The sequence below is a fragment of the Bos javanicus genome, unplaced genomic scaffold, assembly GCF_032452875.1.
Source record: "Bos javanicus breed banteng unplaced genomic scaffold, ARS-OSU_banteng_1.0 tig00002036_1, whole genome shotgun sequence".
Classification (NCBI taxonomy): domain Eukaryota; kingdom Metazoa; phylum Chordata; class Mammalia; order Artiodactyla; family Bovidae; genus Bos; species Bos javanicus.
In genome coordinates, this window is record NW_026895037.1 from 1 (window position 1) to 18,855 (window position 18,855).

At 42.1% G+C, this 18,855-nt stretch overlaps 1 long non-coding RNA gene across 2 annotated transcripts; it reads left to right on the forward strand.

Moving 5' to 3' along the window:
* Window positions 1-5,268: 5,268 nt before the first annotated feature.
* LOC133244089 (uncharacterized) lies at window positions 5,269-18,579 on the forward strand. 2 transcript variants are annotated; one of them, XR_009735302.1, is made up of 5 exons: window positions 5,269-7,074; window positions 11,972-12,028; window positions 13,842-13,900; window positions 15,059-15,281; window positions 16,501-18,579. It is a non-coding gene; the product is annotated as an uncharacterized LOC133244089 (long non-coding RNA). The 2 variants fall into 2 exon arrangements; XR_009735301.1 differs by having other exon boundaries at window positions 5,273-7,074; window positions 15,059-18,579.
* The last annotated feature ends 276 nt before the right edge of the window (window positions 18,580-18,855 follow it).

Below are 18,855 nucleotides of genomic sequence, written 5' to 3' on the forward strand. Positions count from 1 at the left end.
TTTTCCTACACCAAATGACAATAAAGTCTGTAGTTGGTTTCCTAGGGCGTGGCTCATATACTGTATTTAAAATAGGCACCTTACCCCCATATCTCACCTGTAAACCTGTATGAGACCTCTTGTGTGCAAAGACGAGAAGTATAGGATTTTGGAATTTTCAAGAGTTTTCCACTATGTGTAGCTTATTGTTGTTGGTGGTGTGTGTATGTGCACGTGCAAGTGTTTTAATCCCATTCTAACGAGTTGAATGTTTGAAGCATCCTAATTGTCAATATAAGCTCTAAATTAGTTAGCCTTTGAAACACTAATCAGAAGCCCACAGATTAGTAGTTCTGTTGGAAGGATTCAATTTTCTTTGATCAACACCAGAGAGTCTGTTAATTAGTACAATTGATGTTAGGCGTGATTTTTAAATTGGTGAAATGACCGGGTTCAAGATACATAGTCTAGATGGCTTACAAGGCCTTCTAATCTACTGATACAATTGCTTCACTTTGAGATAAAGCCTTGTCCTCGGGATTCCATCCAGGTCTGCGTGTAGCTTCCAGTGCAGGATTCCATCACCTCCTCTCTACTGGAGGGACAGCTGAATCCTGCCGCTAGAGTACTGTGCACGTGTCTCAAGACAGCCTTTCATCAAATGCATGAGCCGGAGTATAGGAAAGATAAGAGAGCGGAGATGTTGTCAAGCTTGCCCAATTTGTTATATGACTCTGGCTTGTTGTTGTTTAGTCTCTAAGTCACGCCCAGCTTTTTGCAGTCCTATGGACTGCAGCATACCACACTTGCCTGTCCTTCACTGTCTCCCAGAGTTTGCTCAAACTCACGTTCATTGAGTCAGTGATGCCATCCAAACATCTCATGCTCTGTCACCCCCTTCTCCTCCTGCCCTCAATCTTTCCCAGCATCAGGGTCTTTTCCAATGAGTCAGCTCTTCGCATGAGGTGGCCAAAGTGTTGGAGCTTCAGTTTCAGCATCAGTCCTTTCAATGAATATTCAGGGTTGATTTCCTTTTTAGTTGGCTGGTTTGATCTCCTTGCTGTTCAACAGATTCTCAAAAGTCTTTTCCAACTCTGGTTACTGCTAAATTAGTAAACATTTAAATACCCAATCGAATTTGCTCAGAGACTAGCTTTTGTGTGAATATGCCAGTTGGTAGAAAAACTGTCAAGGAGTATACCCCTCACTGCAGACTCCAACCAGGGAAGTCACTCATGTCTAATTGTTAATTGTCAACAACCACATTGGCTAATGCCAATGAAGGTATGCCCTTCATGGTTATGGAGAATTTCAAGATGTTAAAAGTCCCATAAAAGTAAGTATATGATAAATTTACAAATATTTCCCAAGAAATAAGTAAAACAACAAATCATATGATTTATACTATATCAAGTGAACTAAGAATTTTCTAAATCTGCTACACTAATAGCTTGTATCCAAGTAGAAATGATCCTACAAACGAATTATGTCCTTTAAAATGGGAGAGAGATTTTTTTCTCTCTGTTAATAGACCTACTCTTACAGAAAGCCCAAGAAATTAGGATCGTGTGGATGTTCAGAAAAGTTGCAAGGTAAGGAAGGAGATAGAGGTTCTTTAAATAACTGAATACATTATGGAGAGAGGAGAAAATAAAATTAGCTAAGGGGAATGTATATAGTTTGGACATTTTAAACAATGACCTCGGGTGGTGTTAACTTAGTGATGACCAGAGGTGAACAGTGGAGAGGAGCAAGGGAGTAGTATGACCTGGGTGATTTATCTGATGGGGAAAGAAGAGGGGAGGTTGTGGCAGAAGAAAATCTTCCTAGGGAATAGGTTTCCACACTCATCACCGGGGCACGGTTAGCTGGAAGCAAATGTTCACTTTATAGCAGTGACGACTGAGTCGTTGAGCTGTGGCATGGCAGTGCTTGCAGTGGTCCTATCTCCTTTCCATTGCTTGGGTTTGTAAGTCAGAGACTTTTAGTATTCCTAGAGCAAAACTTATTCTCTGCTTTCAAAACATCAAGTTTAAACCTGGGGGTCCTAACTTTTAGGCTTAATACTCATTTAAAATAGGTTCTACTTGTGACCTAATTTGCAATTAAATACAGTCAAATTTCAGTAATATTTCTGAGACAGCCACTAAGCAATGCAAAGCAAAACAAAAACAACAAAACTATTGACGTACAGCTAATTTATAAACTGATGTTAGTCCTTGTTTCCAAAAATAATATCTGAAGACAGAAATAAGGAACTGACAGCATTTAGAGCAATTAGGTACAATTAAGTACTGTAACAGACACAGTCCAAGGGATGATGTAAATGCCGATTCCTTCATTTTAAATTCTCTAACAAGGAAAGGAGGGTGTCAGAGGATGAGATGGCTGGACAGCATCACTGATGCAATGAATATGAACTTGGGCAAACTCCAGGAGATGATGAGGGACAGAGAGGCCTGGCATGCTGCAGTCCATGGGGTCGCAAAGAGTCGGACATGACTGGATGACTGAACAACAACAGCAATGAGGATATTATTTTTTTCTCCAATATAAAAACAAAAATCAGATATGGAACGTAGAAAGCAACACATACGGGTGAATGGAAGTTCTTGAATCTAGCACCCAGAGTCTGTGCCATGAAGACATGCTGTTCTTCACTGCATTAAGTTCTTAACTTCATCACCAGACAGGCATCCAAAGGAAGAAAGGGTCTATCACACTTAACCTCAGAAGGCCCGAAAATCAGTCACTTTTTAGCTTTGGCAAGTGAACAGTGAGTGGGGTGGCAGTTGTTGATTGCTGTCTTTGTCATTGTTGCCAAATCCCACGGCCAGACTGAAGCTCCATTCTAAAGGACCCATGTGTCCAATTGAAACAGAGGATGACCTTGTCATAGGCAAGGCTGGGAGGAAGTTCTGTGCCTGCCGAATGAGCAACAGATAGTTCCAGTCATGGTTGATGTCAAAAGCTCTATGAAACCAGGGGATGTCATGCCAACCCTGGTGCTCACATGGGGAACTCATTAACGCACCAATGGTTCTGGGCTTTTTTTTTTTCATGAAAGAAAGTGCTAAAATTCAAAACAAATGGCCAAGTGCATTTTGTATTTATATCAGTCTAGTTTTTACTTGAGCATAAACGAAATCTTTCCACATATGCTAATGGAAACCAGTTTTGATTTTCTGTTTGTCTCTGGGTTTGCTTCCTAGAAAAGAAAAAAAAAATTCTCTGTCATTCTCTGTCATCAAGGGTAGTGATTATAGGAAATCAAATCTGAAAGTTAATAATAGCAATTCATTGCTATAAGTATGTATTGAATGGTGTCCATTCTTTCAACAAAGATGTCTTAAGCATCTATTTTATGCAAATCCCTCAGAGGATACAAATATGAATAAGACATAGAGTGTGCCTTCAAGAATTCCAGACTTTAGAAAAGAAGATAAAGAAATTCACATCAATAGCTCTAACAGTGGGTAGAAATGATATCTGCATTATAAAGGAAGCACAAATAAAATGCTAGTGTTTGCAGTGTACTTGGAATTTAAAAAGCAGTGTGTGGGCTTTGGGATCTAAAACACCTGTGTTAGTCTCTTGCCTTGGTCATTTATTGTGACATTGGGTATATTGTTGTTCAGTTGTTAAGTCGTGTCTGACTCTTTGAGACCCTGTGGACTGCAGCATGCCAGGCTTCCCTGTCCTTCACCATCTCCTGGAGTTTGCTAAAACTCATGTCCATTGAGTCAGTGATGCTATCCAACCATCTCATCCTCTGCTGCCCCCTTCTCCTCCTGCCCTCAAACTTTCCCAGCATCAGAGTCTTTTTCCAATGAGTCATCTCTTCCCATCAGGTGGCCAAAGTACTGGAGCTTCAGCTTCAGCTTCAGTCCTTCCAGTGAATATTCAGGGTTGATTTCCTTTAGGATTGACAGGTTTGATCTCCTTCAATGTAATCATGCTGCATCTGAATCCCCTATTTGTATTTAATAAAATGGTCTAGCAACACTTGCCTCAACAATGAGTTGAGGTTTAACTCAGGGTTCAAGTGCATAATGTATGTAAATTGCTTACACAGAACTAGGCAGAGATTGGTATTATAAAAGATAAAGAGGTTATTTCATGCTGAGACCATTAGGAAACATTTTATCTGAGTCTTAGAAGCTGGATAGAAAGAATTACATCATCAAAAAAGCTGGGGTGGAAGGACACTTGGCCCATTCAGGGAACAAAATGTTGCTCAGTTTTTCAGGAGTACCTTGGTGGCAAGGAATTCTGTTTACCCAGCAGTGGAGAGGATCTGAATGTGTTTGTTGGTCGAGCTTGGAGTACAGGTATATAGTAATGACCCTAAGCAAGGGGAAAGATTGGGAAATGGTCCAAAAGTTGGATTACCCGGCTTATTTCCCTCTGCATAGCAACCTGGAGCTAGTTCTCTAAGCAGATTTGCTGTCCTGGGCTGCCACTATCTGTCTTTCCTCTTCCTAGGACAAAAATCCTTTGTGAAAAGCAAATATTTATTTCGATGGAACCCTGGATGAAGAGGGACTATTTTGGGATCTAGGTCTCAGCTAAAAAGAGGCCAGCACCTTGCCAGCTCATCTGTGTCTCAGTGTTAAATATTTCAGAGACACCAGACACCGGGCAGCATTATTTACAGACCATTATCAGTAGCAGCCAGAAGAAATTAGAGGAGGCTTAGCAGGCTGAGGGGTTTTGTTTATGACTAGTCATTAAACAAATTATAATTGCTTAAAAACTTTCTATGCCTTTTGCAGTTTTTAGATACACCAGTGCTGCTTTGCCATAAACAAATATTAATAGTACTAAGATGGGTTAAATGGCACATGGATATTTTTTATGTGCAGATACTGTTATTATTATTTATAACACAGTTGATTCTCATTCAAAGCAATGGCTTCTATTGGCATGGAATTCATATGCTTGGCTATTCCATGAATTTCTGGATTTCAAATGCTGTTTTCAGTTGTCTTGACAAGTTCTTTCGGTAAAGTGACCTGACCTTTTTGTCAGGTAGATAGTTATCGTGCATCTCTGGGGTATAGTTGTCAAAACTGATTTGTTGGGTTGTAATATGAAGAATTGCCTGGTAACGTGGTTTTCTAAGTTGCAGAAATCGGTCCGAGGTTCTCCAAATGTTTTAACTAGTTCGGTGCTGGCTTCGCCACTTGCCAAGCATTGAACTTAGAGCTAATGGAGTGGACCCACTGGCTGTCTGTCTATTTCATCCCTTCTCTCTTCTTCCGTCTTATAAGCACCTAACTTTTTTTTCACATATACACCTCTCATAATCACATTCAGAAGAAACTGGAGCCATCCCCAGCTCTAGGAATGGTCCTTATTACTTTTAGCATTCTAGCACATAACATTCCTTAGGAACAGTTATTGACTCAGGAGTTAAATGACCTAAGTTGTCCCCGTCAGCTTGAGGGGAAAAACAGAAAAGAGAAGGGTTGTCTCTCATGTTGAGAAACAAGGAAACATGTTGCTCCAATTGTCACTGACGCATGAGGTGGACATCAGGTGGTACAGGTACAGGACGGAGCTGCCACTGAGGACAGAGAAAACAGGTCCTTGTATGACACCCGGAGGACTTCCGGCCACTGTACTCCAGTTGCAGCAGCGATGCATTTCCTTGTTGATCGGGGGTTTCTGATACTTGTGGCCAAAGCATTTTAGTGTATGGTTAAGTGTCCTGGAAACTAAGTTCACTCATTTCTAAGCATTCACCTCACAGGCCTTTTGCGAGGACTATTTGAGAATAAGTGCTCAATTAATTTAGCAAGGACTCTTTTGTGTCCCCTTAGTAGATAGTATTGTTCTGGGCCCAAATAATAAATCCTTCTTCACATTTGTTGATTCACAGTTTATGTGAAACCTGCTCCACTTGCCCACTGCTCACTTGGCTTTGTTTTGATTTTATGTTTGTTTCTACATTTGCTTCAATAAACGGTGATGTTTAAGACTGGCTTTTAGAAATTAACACTCCTCCTACTTCCCAAGACTCTCTCTTTTGTCCTTTTTCCAATCTTTAAAATGAGATAGAAACTCAGAAAAGAGGTTGATTTGTCCAGAGTCTAGTGAAAGAGCTAGTCTGACGAGAAGAAGATAATTTTTACATTTTGTTTCTTATCGTGAGAATATTTTTATTTAGATTCACTATTAGCAGCAGAGTTAAAGTTAGAATCCAGCTCACACCCCTCCCCCTGTTTTTTGGTCCATTTTTATTTTCTTGTTTGTTTCCCTACCTTATGGATTCTTCAAATAAGTCAATGCTGTCAGGATAGTTCTAAGAATAAGCTACTGTTGTTAGTTTTATTAATGTGCAGAATGTACAATTTGTTAGCTTGCATTTGTTAATCTGCCATTATAATTCTCTCCTGTACATATCATCTTTCTTGTATTAGCATTGGTTTACTAACCCGCATCTGGGGCTAACTGTGGGTGTGTAATTGAAATGATGTTGCTAGTCTTTGCTGGTGTAGGCCACAGGAACCCAGGTGGCACAGTCCTGGGTAATGTGTTTAATTGCCTTGTTAACTGATTATATCTCTTAGACCTTTCATTAAGTAAGTTCCCTTTGTCACATGCTTACGACAATTGCTCTAGGCCAGTAGATTTCAAATTGCCATTACTCTAGGGAACTTTAGAGGTGCTTTGGGGAGTCATAGACTAAAATGAAGAGGAAATCGAAGTTGTGGGATGCAAGCTGGTCTCTGATAGTAGTTATGAGGGGATTGGAAGATAAATTCTCTTTATCTTATTTATAAATTCTCTTTATCTTATTTATAAAAGATAAATTCTCTTTCTCATCCTAGGTATAACGTCATTTTCAAAAGTCATCTTGGAGGTTGGTTAAAGGTCAGAAGGAGAGGAGTAGGAGGAAAATGAGGATTCAGAGAAATCTGGCTGAGTTCTGACTATAGGGGACAGCATCTAACCCTTATAGTTAATCAGTATTAATCGTGTGGCAGACATTGCACCGCTGCTGCTGCTAAGTCGCTTCAGTCGTGTCCGACCCTGTGTGACCTCATAGACGGCAGCCCACCAGGCTCCCGAGTCCCTGGGATTCTCCAGGTAAGAACACTGGAGTGGGTTGCCATTTCCTTCTCCAAAGCATGAAAGTGAAAAGTGAAAGTGAAGTCGCTCAGTCGTGTCCGACTCTTAGCAACCCCATGGACTGCTGCTCACCAGGCTTCTCCGTCCATGGGATATTCCAGGCACTGTGTTCTAAACATGAGAGATGGAGTTTGTTGGCTTCTACTTTTTGTTCAGTTGAGTTCAGTCGCTCAGTCGTGTCTGACTCTCTGCGACCCCATGAATCGCAGCACGCCAGGACTCCCTGTCCATCACCATCTCCCGGAGTTCACTCAGACTCACGTCCATCGAGTCAGGGATGCCATCCAGCCATCTCATCCTCTGTTGTCCCCTTTTCCTCCTGCCCCCAATCCCTCCTAGCATCAGAGTCTTTTCCAATGAGTCAACTCTTCACATGAGGTGGCCAAAGTACTGGAGTTTCAGCTTTAGCATCATTCCTTCCAAAGAACACCCAGGGCTGATCTCCTTCAGAATGGACTGGTTGGATCTCCTTGCAGTCCAAGGGGCTCTCAAGAGTCTTCTCCAACACCACAGTTCAAAAGCTACAATTCTTTGGCACTCAGCTTTCTTCACAGTCCAACTGTCACATCTATACATGACCACTGGAAAACCCATAGCCTTGACTAGACGGACCTTTGTTGGCAAAGTAATGTCTCTGCTTCCAGTATGCTATCTAGGTTGGTCATAACTTTTCTTCCAAGGAGTAAGCGTCTTTTAATTTCATGGCTGCAATCACCATCTGCAGTGATTTTGGAGCCCAAAAGTAAAGTCTGACACTGTTTCCCCATCTATTTCCCATGTAGTGATGGGACCAGATGCCATGATCTTAGTTTTCTGAATGTTGAGCTTTAAGCCAACTTTTTCACTCTCCTCTTTCACTTTCATCAAGAGGCTTTTGAGTTTCTCTTCACTTTCTGCCATAAGGGTGGTGTCATCTGCATATCTGAGGTTATTGATATTTTTCCCGGCAATCTTGATTCCAGCTTGTGCTTCTTCCAGCCCAGTGTTTCTCATGATGTACTCTGCATATAAGTTAAATAAGCAGGGTGACAATATACAGCCTTGACGTACTCCTTTTCCTATTTGGAACCAGTCTGTTGTTCCATGTCCAGTTCGAACTGTTGCTTCCTGATCCGCATATAGGTTTCTTAAGAGGCAAGTCAGATGGTCTGGTATTCCCATCTCTTTCAGAATTTTCCACACTTTATTGTGATCCATACAGTCAAAGGCTTTGACATAGTCAATATAGCTGAGAAATTAATGGGAGCAGGGCCTGAAAAATTGCAAAATAGAATATAGATATCAGGCACTATAGAGGTTGACTTAAGTTGAGAAACAGCTTATCTGGAGACTAAATGCAGTTTCTCTTTTCATATCAGTCACAGAGCTGGTCACTTTGTGAACTAGCTCTTAAGCATCACTTCCATGTTGAAGGCTCCCATGGCCATTAATTCACAATTAAAAATAGACCCAGGTCCTAGTACTTGGCATTGGCCCCATCCTCCTGCCTCTTCTCTGGACCAGTCAGGCTTTGATCTTTAACTTTTCTCCTTCTTGTGGCTCAGCTGATAAAGAATCCTCCTGCAATGCGGAAGACCTGGATTCGATCCCTGCATTTATCCCCTGGAGAAGGGAAAGGCTACCCCTCCAGTATTTTGGCCTGGAGAGTTCCATGGACTGTATAATCCATGGAGTCCCATAGAGTAGGACACGACTGAGCGACTTTCACTTTCACGTTCCTGCCTCTTCTCTGGACCAGTCAAGCTTTGATCTTTAACTTTTCTCCTTCAGACCCCTGACCAACCAGCCATGTCATTTGCCTGCCCACGTGTCCATATATTTCCTTATATCCGGCCACATCTCTTCCAACACAAAGTGGATCGTCAGGTACATGTACTAAAGCTCTGCTCACATAGAACCTTAAGCTCCCCGTTGTTCCCAGGGGGCACCCTCAGTGTGTCTTCAGTTTAGAAGTAGCCCATTTTCAGCTTCAAACCACATACCAAGCCAGCCCACATTGAACCAAGCCTGGCTATTTTCTTCCTCAGTCTGCTGGTCATATAGTATGAGCACCAGTGCAGGAGTGGTGGGCGTCCTGAGGAGATGGACCGCCTCCTTAGAGAGACTACCAGAACCTCACGAATGTGTCTTCTTTGCTTGTCTTTCTCAAATGGTGTGCTCGTTGAGAGCAGAGACGGTGACTCTGAAAACCTAACCCCAGAAGAGATCCTGACACACAGTGGGTCTTTAATAAATGCTTATTGAAATGAAGTTAATGATTAGTGGGTGACAGAGATAGGACAAAGAGCCACGTGTACACATTTAGTTCAAGGTGTCTTCCACCACATATTCAGGAATAATCTCCCAGGAAATTCTTAGTGAAAGGGCTGAGGGGCAAAAAGGGGGATGGATATAGTGGAAAGTGAAAACGTTAGTCCTCAGTCATATCCGACTCTTTGCAACCCAATGGACTGTGGCTCCTTTGTCCATTGAATTCTCCAGGCAAGAATACTGGAGTGGGTTGCCATTCCCTTCTCCAGGGGATCTTCCTACTCAGGGATCAAACCTGGGTTTCCTCCATTGCAGGCAGATTTTTTATCATCTTAACCACAGGGAAATCTAGATACAGTAGGGGCAGGGGTGTTTCTCTGTGAGGCCTTGGTGATCATCCTAATTGATCAAATGACCTGGTTTTAACTCTGCAGCTCCTATTTCTCTCAATAATAGCTCAAATAAATGCACAGAATGACCGTAACTTCTGCTTTTTAAAGCTCTCTTTGGAACCTGATCTGTGAGAGGCTTCAAGCCCCAAAAGAACCCAAGCCAGGCCTTCCTCCTTTTCATTTTCTGTTTACTTCTTCCCTCTTTTTAAAATTTCTTCCCTTGTGAAGTATTGCTGAGAACACAAAGACTGAACAAGTTGTTACATAATTACATTAAATGCTCTTAATGTCTGTAATAGAGATTATTTGATAGTGCTTAGTGAGAAGCACTAGGATTAGAGGAGTCCTCCCCAGGGAGACTTGAAGGTTAAGAAGACTTTATTAGAAGCACAGCCACACCCTGCAGTAGGAAAGGAGTGTGGCATTTTTGAGAAAGTGCTTTAAAATAGCTGGAGTCTAGAGATGGAGGAGGAAAGATAGTGAAAGTTGTGTCTGACTCTTTGCAACCCCGCAGACTGTAGCCCACCAGCCTCCTCCATCCATGGGATTTTCCAGGCAAGAATACTGGAGTGGGATCTTCCTGACCCACGGATCAAACCTGAGATGGAGGAGGAGATGTACCCAGTTACAATGGCGAGTTAGGTTGATGTCAGATCATGAAGGGCTGTTGCAAGCTGTGCGAATTTTTATCTTTGTTCTTAAGAGTGTTGAAGAGACATGAAAGTATTTTAAGGAAGAAGTTACATTTTTTAAATGTCAGATTTAGAAGTTTTTATCCTTGTAACTAGTCAGGGGAACAGACTGGAGGGAGGCTAGAGAAACTGTGGGGGGGTCAAGTTAGGCAGCTGTTGTTACAGGAACAAGATGGCTTGGATTAAGTTGGTGGCATGGGAGAAGTGGAGTGATTTGAGAGAAATAGATTCAACCTGCTAATTAATTGGAGGTAAGGCCCAGGGAGAAAGAGATGCCAGTTTTAAGTTCCAGTTTTCTGGCTTGAGTAGTTGGATGATGGTGCCAGCTACTGAGCTCAGAATGTAAGGAAAAGGAGCAGATAGAAGGACCAAAACATGATATTCTGTGTCTTGCTCATGTTTACCTGTTCCAAGGTTTGACATAGACAGATCTTCTTGGAGGTCATCATTAAACCCACTACAGTTTCCCTAGAGAATTCTTAACGGTCTTTCAACACCCACTCAAAAGTCTTCCTGCAGTGAAACCTCTGGACCTCATCAGACCACGAAGCCACAGAGCCTTCTCCCATCATTGGTGCCAGTGCTGTTCTTGTAGAGTTGTCTGTTACAGCACTTGCCATATTTGACTGCAATTTTTGTTTTTCTGTCAGTCTCTCTATAGGCTTTGAGCTCCATGAGAGCAGAACCTCATCTTTTTTTTTCTCCATGGTCCCAAACCAGCCATTGCATATGCTCAGTTAGTACTGAATCAGATGATAAGAGAGGTGGGCATTGGTGTCTAGAAGCTATGCTCTCAGGCAAGAGTTAAATCTCTTGTGTAGAAACCTCACTGGGGATGAGTCATATTTATACTGTCTTTTTGTACTCAGTACCTGAATTTGTCATTGTAGTCAGACAATCAGAGGTTTGAGAAGAGGTCTCCCTGGAATCCTCAGTGATTAACAAAAAAGCATTAGTTCATCTTCAGTCACTGTATTGCCTGGAGGAAGTCATTCATTATCATCTCAGTTTTTCTATTTAAAAAATGGAGAGAAAAAAAAAACTTTTTGTTTTAAACTTAGCTCTTTGTATCCTAAGAGCTTTATTAAACAGTCTTGACTACCTACTATATCACACAGCCAGGAAGTGACAAAGCCAGACCTTGAATCCAGAGCTATCTGATTCCAGCCACTAAACTGTATGGACTATTTTCACTCATGGTCTAGCAAACATAACAATGAAGACATCTAGTGGACGAGATAGTTGAAATGCAGCTCAAGAAGAGCAAGTAGAGACCACCAGCAGAGTCATAGATTCACATAATACAGAGTATGCTGAACGAACAATGAGTTAAAAAAAAAAAAGAAAAGAAAATCATCAGGAAATGTTCTATCCAATCAACCCTTGAATTTGGCATTTCACGTTTGTGTCTAACAGATTTGCCTGGATTCTATTTTCGAGTACCCTGGGAACACTGGGGCTTCTTGCCTTGAAGGGCATTACAATGATTTCTGGTTATGTTATTTGTTTCTCACTGTTCAGGTATGATCTGGCCCTGTGCTTCTGTGGAATTATAGCATCACATCTGATTACAGGAAGGTAAGTTCTCAGTCAGGCACTGTGTACAATGAGCTCAATTTGTTTTTATTCAATAATTATTGCTTTTGATTTCTATAAGCTCAACTGTCAGACGCGACTGAGTGAGCACACACGCACCACGGCAGGAGCAGGTGATGGTACGGCAGGGCAGCAAAGGGAGGGGAGTCTATATGGGTGTATGATTTGCCTTGAAATTTGCTTTGCTTTCTGAGTTTAGGTGTCTAGTCAGTCTAAATTTCAGGGCATAATTGATGGCACCATGAGTAATAGGGAGATAATTTCTTAACAGCAGCACAAAGGTATTAGCAAACAGGTAGGACAAAAATAAAGCAAAGGGGACCGAAAACAACCTCAGACTATGTCTATTTTGGAAAATTCAAGTTGCTTTGTAAAACCCCTGATGCTATGCTATGCTAAGTCACTTCAGTCGTGTCCGACTTTGTGTGACCCCATGGACGGCAGCCACCAGGCTCCCCTGTCCCTGGGATTCTCCAGGCAAGAACACTGGAGTGGGTTGCCATTTCCTTCTCCAATGCATGAAAGTGAAAAGTGAAAGCGAAGTTGCTCAGTCGTGTCCGACTCTTAGCGACCCCATGGACTGCAGCCTACCAGGCTCCTCCATCCATGGGATTTTCCAGGCAAAAGTACTGGAGTGGGGTGCCATTGCCTTCTCCGAAACCCCTGATGATATACTTTCAATTTTAGGCTAGAATAACCTCCTAAAGGGCTTCCCTGATAGTTCAGTTGGTAAAGAATCCACCTGCAATGCAGGAGACCCCAATTCAATTCCTGGGTCAGAAAGATCTGCTGGAGAAGGATTAGACTACCCACTCCAATATTCTTGGGCTTCCTTGATAGCTCAGTTGGTAAAGAATCTGCCTGCAATGCAGGAGACCCTGGTTTGCTTCCTGGGTTGGGAAGATCCACTGGAGAAAGGATAGGCTACCCACTCCATTATACTTAGGCTTCCCTTGTGGCTCAGCTGGTAAAGAATCCACCTGCAATGCGGGAGACCTGGGTTCAATCCCTGGGTTGGAAGAATACCCTGGAGAAGGGAAATACCCACTCCAGTATTCTGACCTGGAGAATTCCTTGGGGTAGCAAAGAGTCAGAGATGACTGAGTGATTTTCACTTCACCCTCCTAAAAGTGAAAGCAATAAAAGTCAATAGAGTCATAGATTTTGAAAGGAAAAAATGTTTATTTATTGACTTCTCCAAAAATCATACAAGTATTTTGGAATGTGTTCTGAGATTGTCACTGTATATGACACTTTGAATACATTGTATTCAAATGTATGGGAAGGCATTTGAAAATATGTACAAATGCATCTAGAAAAAGGTGGGTCTCTGCTTCTGGGGAGTGTTTACAATGTGTTTTTTCTTGCACATTCTGATACTTTAAAATTGAGGTAGTATTAATAATATACATACATGGGCTTTCCTGGTGGCTCAGCGTTAAAGAATCCACCTGCAATGCAGGAGAAGCAGATTCAATCCCTGGGTCAGGAAGGTCCCCTGGAGGAGGGCATGGCAACCCACTCCAGTATTCTTGCCTAGGAAATCCCATGGACAGAGGAGCCTGGTGGGCTACACTCCGTGGGGTCAGGAGAATGTATATTGGACAGTATCAACAGCAGATGTTTGTGAAAGCTGGAGCACTGGAATTGGAAACTGGATCTGTTTGATACAAAGAACGATGACCTTTCCATTATTCTGGGCTGCCCACAGTAACTGGATCCCCTAAGATTAACTATCTACTCTAGAGTTGGACACTCCTGTAGCTATACCTCCTGATTATTTTTCCTTTCGTAGAATAACAAACACACCAAATCACCCGGACCAGGTTATGAATCTGCCCCCAGAAAATCCAGGTCAGTACCTTTGTAGGATGACACAGAGACATCACTCATAAACCTAGGTAGGTGAGTAAATATTGCCTATTTCTTTCTCAACGGTTAATGACTAACCAAGCAGCATCCCCAACCAAATGTTGGTGTGACACTCCCTGTCTTTCAGGATTCTCAGGGACTTAAGGGTACGCACAGGATCAGAAGAAATGAATGTATAGTGCAGACTTTTTTTTTTTTTTTTTAGTGCAGACTTTTTTATACTACACTGTAATTTTCATTTATTTATTTATTCACTCATTTATTCAGCTAGTATATATGGAGCACATATTATGAACCAGAAATGGCTCACATTTATTCAGATAAATTAACATCAAAGCAACATTATATAAAATCATACTATATAAAAATTAATTTTAATATATACTTTTAATGACATAATATACTTTATAATGAGGCTTCCCTGGTGGCTCAGATGGTAAAGCATCTGCCTGCAATGTGGGAGACCCAGGTTCGATTCCTGGGTTGGGAAGATCCCCTGGAGAAGGAAATGGCAATCCACTCCAGCACTCTTGCCTGGAAGATCCCATGGATGGAGGAGCCTGATAGGCTACCTATTATGAACCAGAAATGGCTCACATTTATTCAGATAAATTAACATTAAGGCAACATTATATAAAATCATACTATATAAAAATTAATTTTAATATATACTTTTAATGACATAATACACTTTATAATAGTTATATAATATTTACCTATATACTTAACTTCTTATAAACAAGCATTGACTTTAAGCTCTATTTATCGCTAATGCACAGGTGGCATGTACACACTTTATCACTAACTGTATTTTTATTATTATCTCCATCTTACAGACAAGGACACTGAGGTTCATGGACTGTAAGTCGATTTCCTGATCAAGCTATTATTGATGACTAAATTCAGCCTTTTTTTTTTTTTTTACTAAAGTTTGTCAGTCATTTCCTTATCTGAGGTCTATAAAGTTTAACACTGAACAAAACCCTAGAGCTGTCTCATTCTAAAACAGCCCTAAAAATGCCCTTCAGTCAAGAAGTGGCCGTCCAGTCTCCAAGTTCAGGCTGTTGTATAATTCTCCTTCTCTCTCCCTCATTTATTCTTTTCTTTCTTTTCCTCTTTCCTCTTACTCTAACTTCCTAGGTGGCACAGTGGTAAAGAAGCCACCTGCAAATACAGGAGACACAAGAGACAGGGGTTTGATCCCTGGGTTGGGAAGATCCCCTGGAGGACTAAGTGTCAACCCTCTCCAGTATTCTTGCCTGAGAAATCCCATGGACAGAGGAGACTGGCAGGCTATCGTCCATAGCGTCTCAAAGAGTCAGACACGACTGAAGCAACTTTGCATGCACACACACTCTAGCAGGTTTGTTGATATTCAGAGTCCCCAGAAGTTCCAAGGCAGATTTTATTTCTGTTAATGAAGCAGTCTGGAGTTTGAAATGATTTAAAAGATAGCTGGCATCTTGCACAGAGAGTGTAAGAGGATAAAAACATCTGGGATGTGTCTATACGAAAAGGGAAAAACTCGGTTTTGATTTCAAGTTCACTGTGTTTAAGGAGGACAGTAGTTGTCAAACATCCACTTCCTGTCATTAGCTGTTGTTGCCCAGTGACATAATTCAGTGGCTACCATCAGGCACAAGTTAAGTTCCCAGAAGAGAATCAGTGGCTTGAATGACAACACTGTAGTTCAGGGGTTGGCAATTTTTTTTTTCTGTAAAGGGTGAGATACAAAATATTTTGGTCTTTGTAGGCCATGCAGTTTCTCTCAACCCCTCAGCTCTGCCACTAGAGCTCAGAAGCAGTCACAGAGGGTGTGGGAAAGTGTCTTATTTCCGCAGAGAACGTCAGAGGAGGCCAACGTGCCAGGAACAGGGCTGTAGTGGGTGGTTTTTGATGGGTAACGCATCTGAAGAAGTACGCGTTACAGGATTACAGGAGATTTTAAAGGAGAGTTTGGGTAAGAAATGTTTACATTCTCTTCAAAGCAGTGGGAAGCTACCCAAGGTTTTTAAGCAGCTATGTGACATAATTGGGTTTGCATTTTAAAGTAGTTATCTGGTTGGCAGCAGGGAGAGTAGATTAGACCAGAGAAGGGTAGACTCTGAGGAGTCTTTGGAAGGCCTGTTAGTAGCTTGTCTAGACAGTGGTAGTGAAGATGGAGAAAAGCAGGTAAATTCAAGAAGAGGTAGGAAGCTAGATTTGATTGGACTTGGTGATGGATGGATTCATTGTAGGGGGTGAAGGAGGCCTCAGTGAGGGCAGGGCCAGGTTTCTGACTTGCAAACTAGATTGTGGGAGGCAGGGGATGCCATTCACTGAAAAAAGAGATTTAAGGTGGGGTTCGAATATGCTGATCAAGAAAAGTGGAAGGGCTTGCTTTTGCCACATTTGAGATACTAAGTGAGTGTGCTCCTGAGTCAGGTGTAAGTCTAGTATTCAGAGGTATATTCTATGCTAAAGATAGAAATTTGCCAGTCGTTGGCATGTATTTGGTTAGGGAACCGAGATATTAATAGATGGAATTTCTTGGGGAAATAATATAGACAGGAGAATATACACATTTGTTCTTCTCTAAACAGGGTACAAGGACCCCAGAGGAATATCCTCTGTGTCCAAAAATGCTCAAGAAAGGTAAGCAGATTTCTCATTGTAGGAACCACTCAAATTCCTACAGCAACAATTTCATTTGCATCTTTGGAGTGGGGAATCCTATGGGGCCGAACACAAACCTCACAGACATCAGGCAACCAAAAGAAGGTAATTAAACGATGTGTTTGAAGCTGTTGCCTTAGGCTAAAACCTCAGTTCCCCAGCCCAGGGTGTGAGAAATAACCAGCCAAGAAGTTGGATCACAATTATAGCTGCTTATTAAACAGCTATTCCTTTTCTTTCCTTTCCATGTATACAGTTATTGATTTAAAAGGGAGGGAAGAATGTCCTGCATGTGTGACACCTGCTTGGTGACTCCAAAAATAGAGTTAGTGCACTTTAGTAGATGAGAGAGGGGGAAATTGACTGAAACCCTGTGGTCTAGCAAATGGAATTGTAATCCAAATGCTTCACAAGTAGCAAACTGAAATGTAGGATCCCAGCGACAACATAGGAGGGCTTCCCTTTCTCCCCATTTGGGTCAGCGGTTTCTTTTTCCAGACTTTTTCATGGTGGCCATTCTATCTGTTCCCTAGTGATTGCTTGTTGTCGCTGTGAATTGAATTTCTCTACCAATAATCGACATTGAGCATCTTTCCCTGTGCTGCTTGTTTGAAATCTGTATGGAAGAAATTTATACCTGCAAATGGTCTTCTTGAAAGTCCGCCCGTTAATGAATTCTCTACTATGTGCCCCAGGATGTTTGTTGAGGGCAGGTGTCATTCACAACAGGAGAGGCCTTTTGAATGTGAAGTGCCCTTTGTTGTTGTTCAGTCGCTCAGTCGTGTCCAGCTCTGCAGCCCGATGGAGTGCAGCAGGCCATGCTTCCCTGTCCTTCATCATTTCCCTGGGTGTGCTCAAACTCATGTCCATTGAGTTGATGATGCCATCCAACCAACTGGTCTTCTGTTGTCCCCTTCTCCTCCTGCCTTCAATCTTTCCCAGCATCAGGGTCTTTTCTAATGAGTCAGCTTTTCGCATCAGGTGTCCAAAGTATTGGAGTTTCAGCTTCAGCATCAGTCTTTCCAAGGAATATTCAGGACTGATTTCCTTTCGGATTGACTGGTTTGATCTCCTTGCAGTCCAAAGGACTCTCAAGAGTCTCCAACACAACAGTTCAAAAGCATCAATTCTTCAGCGTTCAGCATTTTTTATGGTCCAACTCTCACATCCATACATGGCTACTGGAAAAATCATAGCTTTGACTAGAAGGACCCTTGTAGGCAAAGTAATGTCTGCTTTTTAACATGCTATCTAGGTTTCTCATAGCTTTTCTTCCAAGGAGCGGCTTTTAATTTCATGGCTGCAGTCACTGTCTGCAGTGATTTTGGAGCCCAGGAGAATAAAGACTGTCACTGTTTCCATGAAGTGATGGGATCGGACGCCATGATCTTAATTTTTCAATGTTGAGTTTTAAGCCAACTTTTTCACTCTCTTCTTTCACTTTCATCAAGAGGCTCTTGAGTTCCTCTTTGTTTTCTGCCCCAGGGGTGGTGTCAACTGCATATCTGAACTTATTGATATTTCTCCCGGCAGTCTTGATTCCAGCTTGTGCTTCATTCAGCCCGGCATTGCACATGATGTATTCTGCATATAAGTTAAATAAGCAGAGTGACTGACAGTTAAATAAGCAGAAATGCCATTAGGCACTGGTTTTCATGGTGTAGTTATGCCAAGCAGCCACAAGGCAGCAGGATTTCCTCATGCCCCACCCAGCTTGCTAGGGTAAGCAGAGCCTTGGTGAAATTCCGCCTTCTGGCTTGTAAAGGAGAGCTGAATGTGCCAGAACAAAACGCCAAGGCCTGGTGTCCCATTTCTCCCTCCCCCGTATTTTTTACCCCATTGGAGAAATCCCAAACCCTGCAGGAGCTCTGCTGAGGGTGCTGTGTTCCGTCTGAAGTTTGGGCAACTCTAAGGAAGGAAGCGGGAGGTGAGAGCCCCAGCACCAGGAGACCTGGGGACCAGCTGGCTCCTCCACCTTGGTTTAGTTGTAGGAGGTTCTGCATATTCTGGACACTGTTATCCAGTCCACAGAGGACCAGGCATTATAGGTCCAAGGGGATCTCACTTGCTTGCACATCCTTCAAAGCTTCTTCAGCCACATGATAGTCCAGACTTGGGAACCAAGCCTGTTCAGGCGCTAGGAATGTGAACTAGCCTGGGACACTGAAGTTTGAAGGGAATATATTAGGCATTCCATTTTTTAAAGTCATTTATTAGGTACTATTGGAGTATAGTGGATTTATTCTGTTATGTTTGTTTAAAGTGTATAGCAGGTTGTTAAG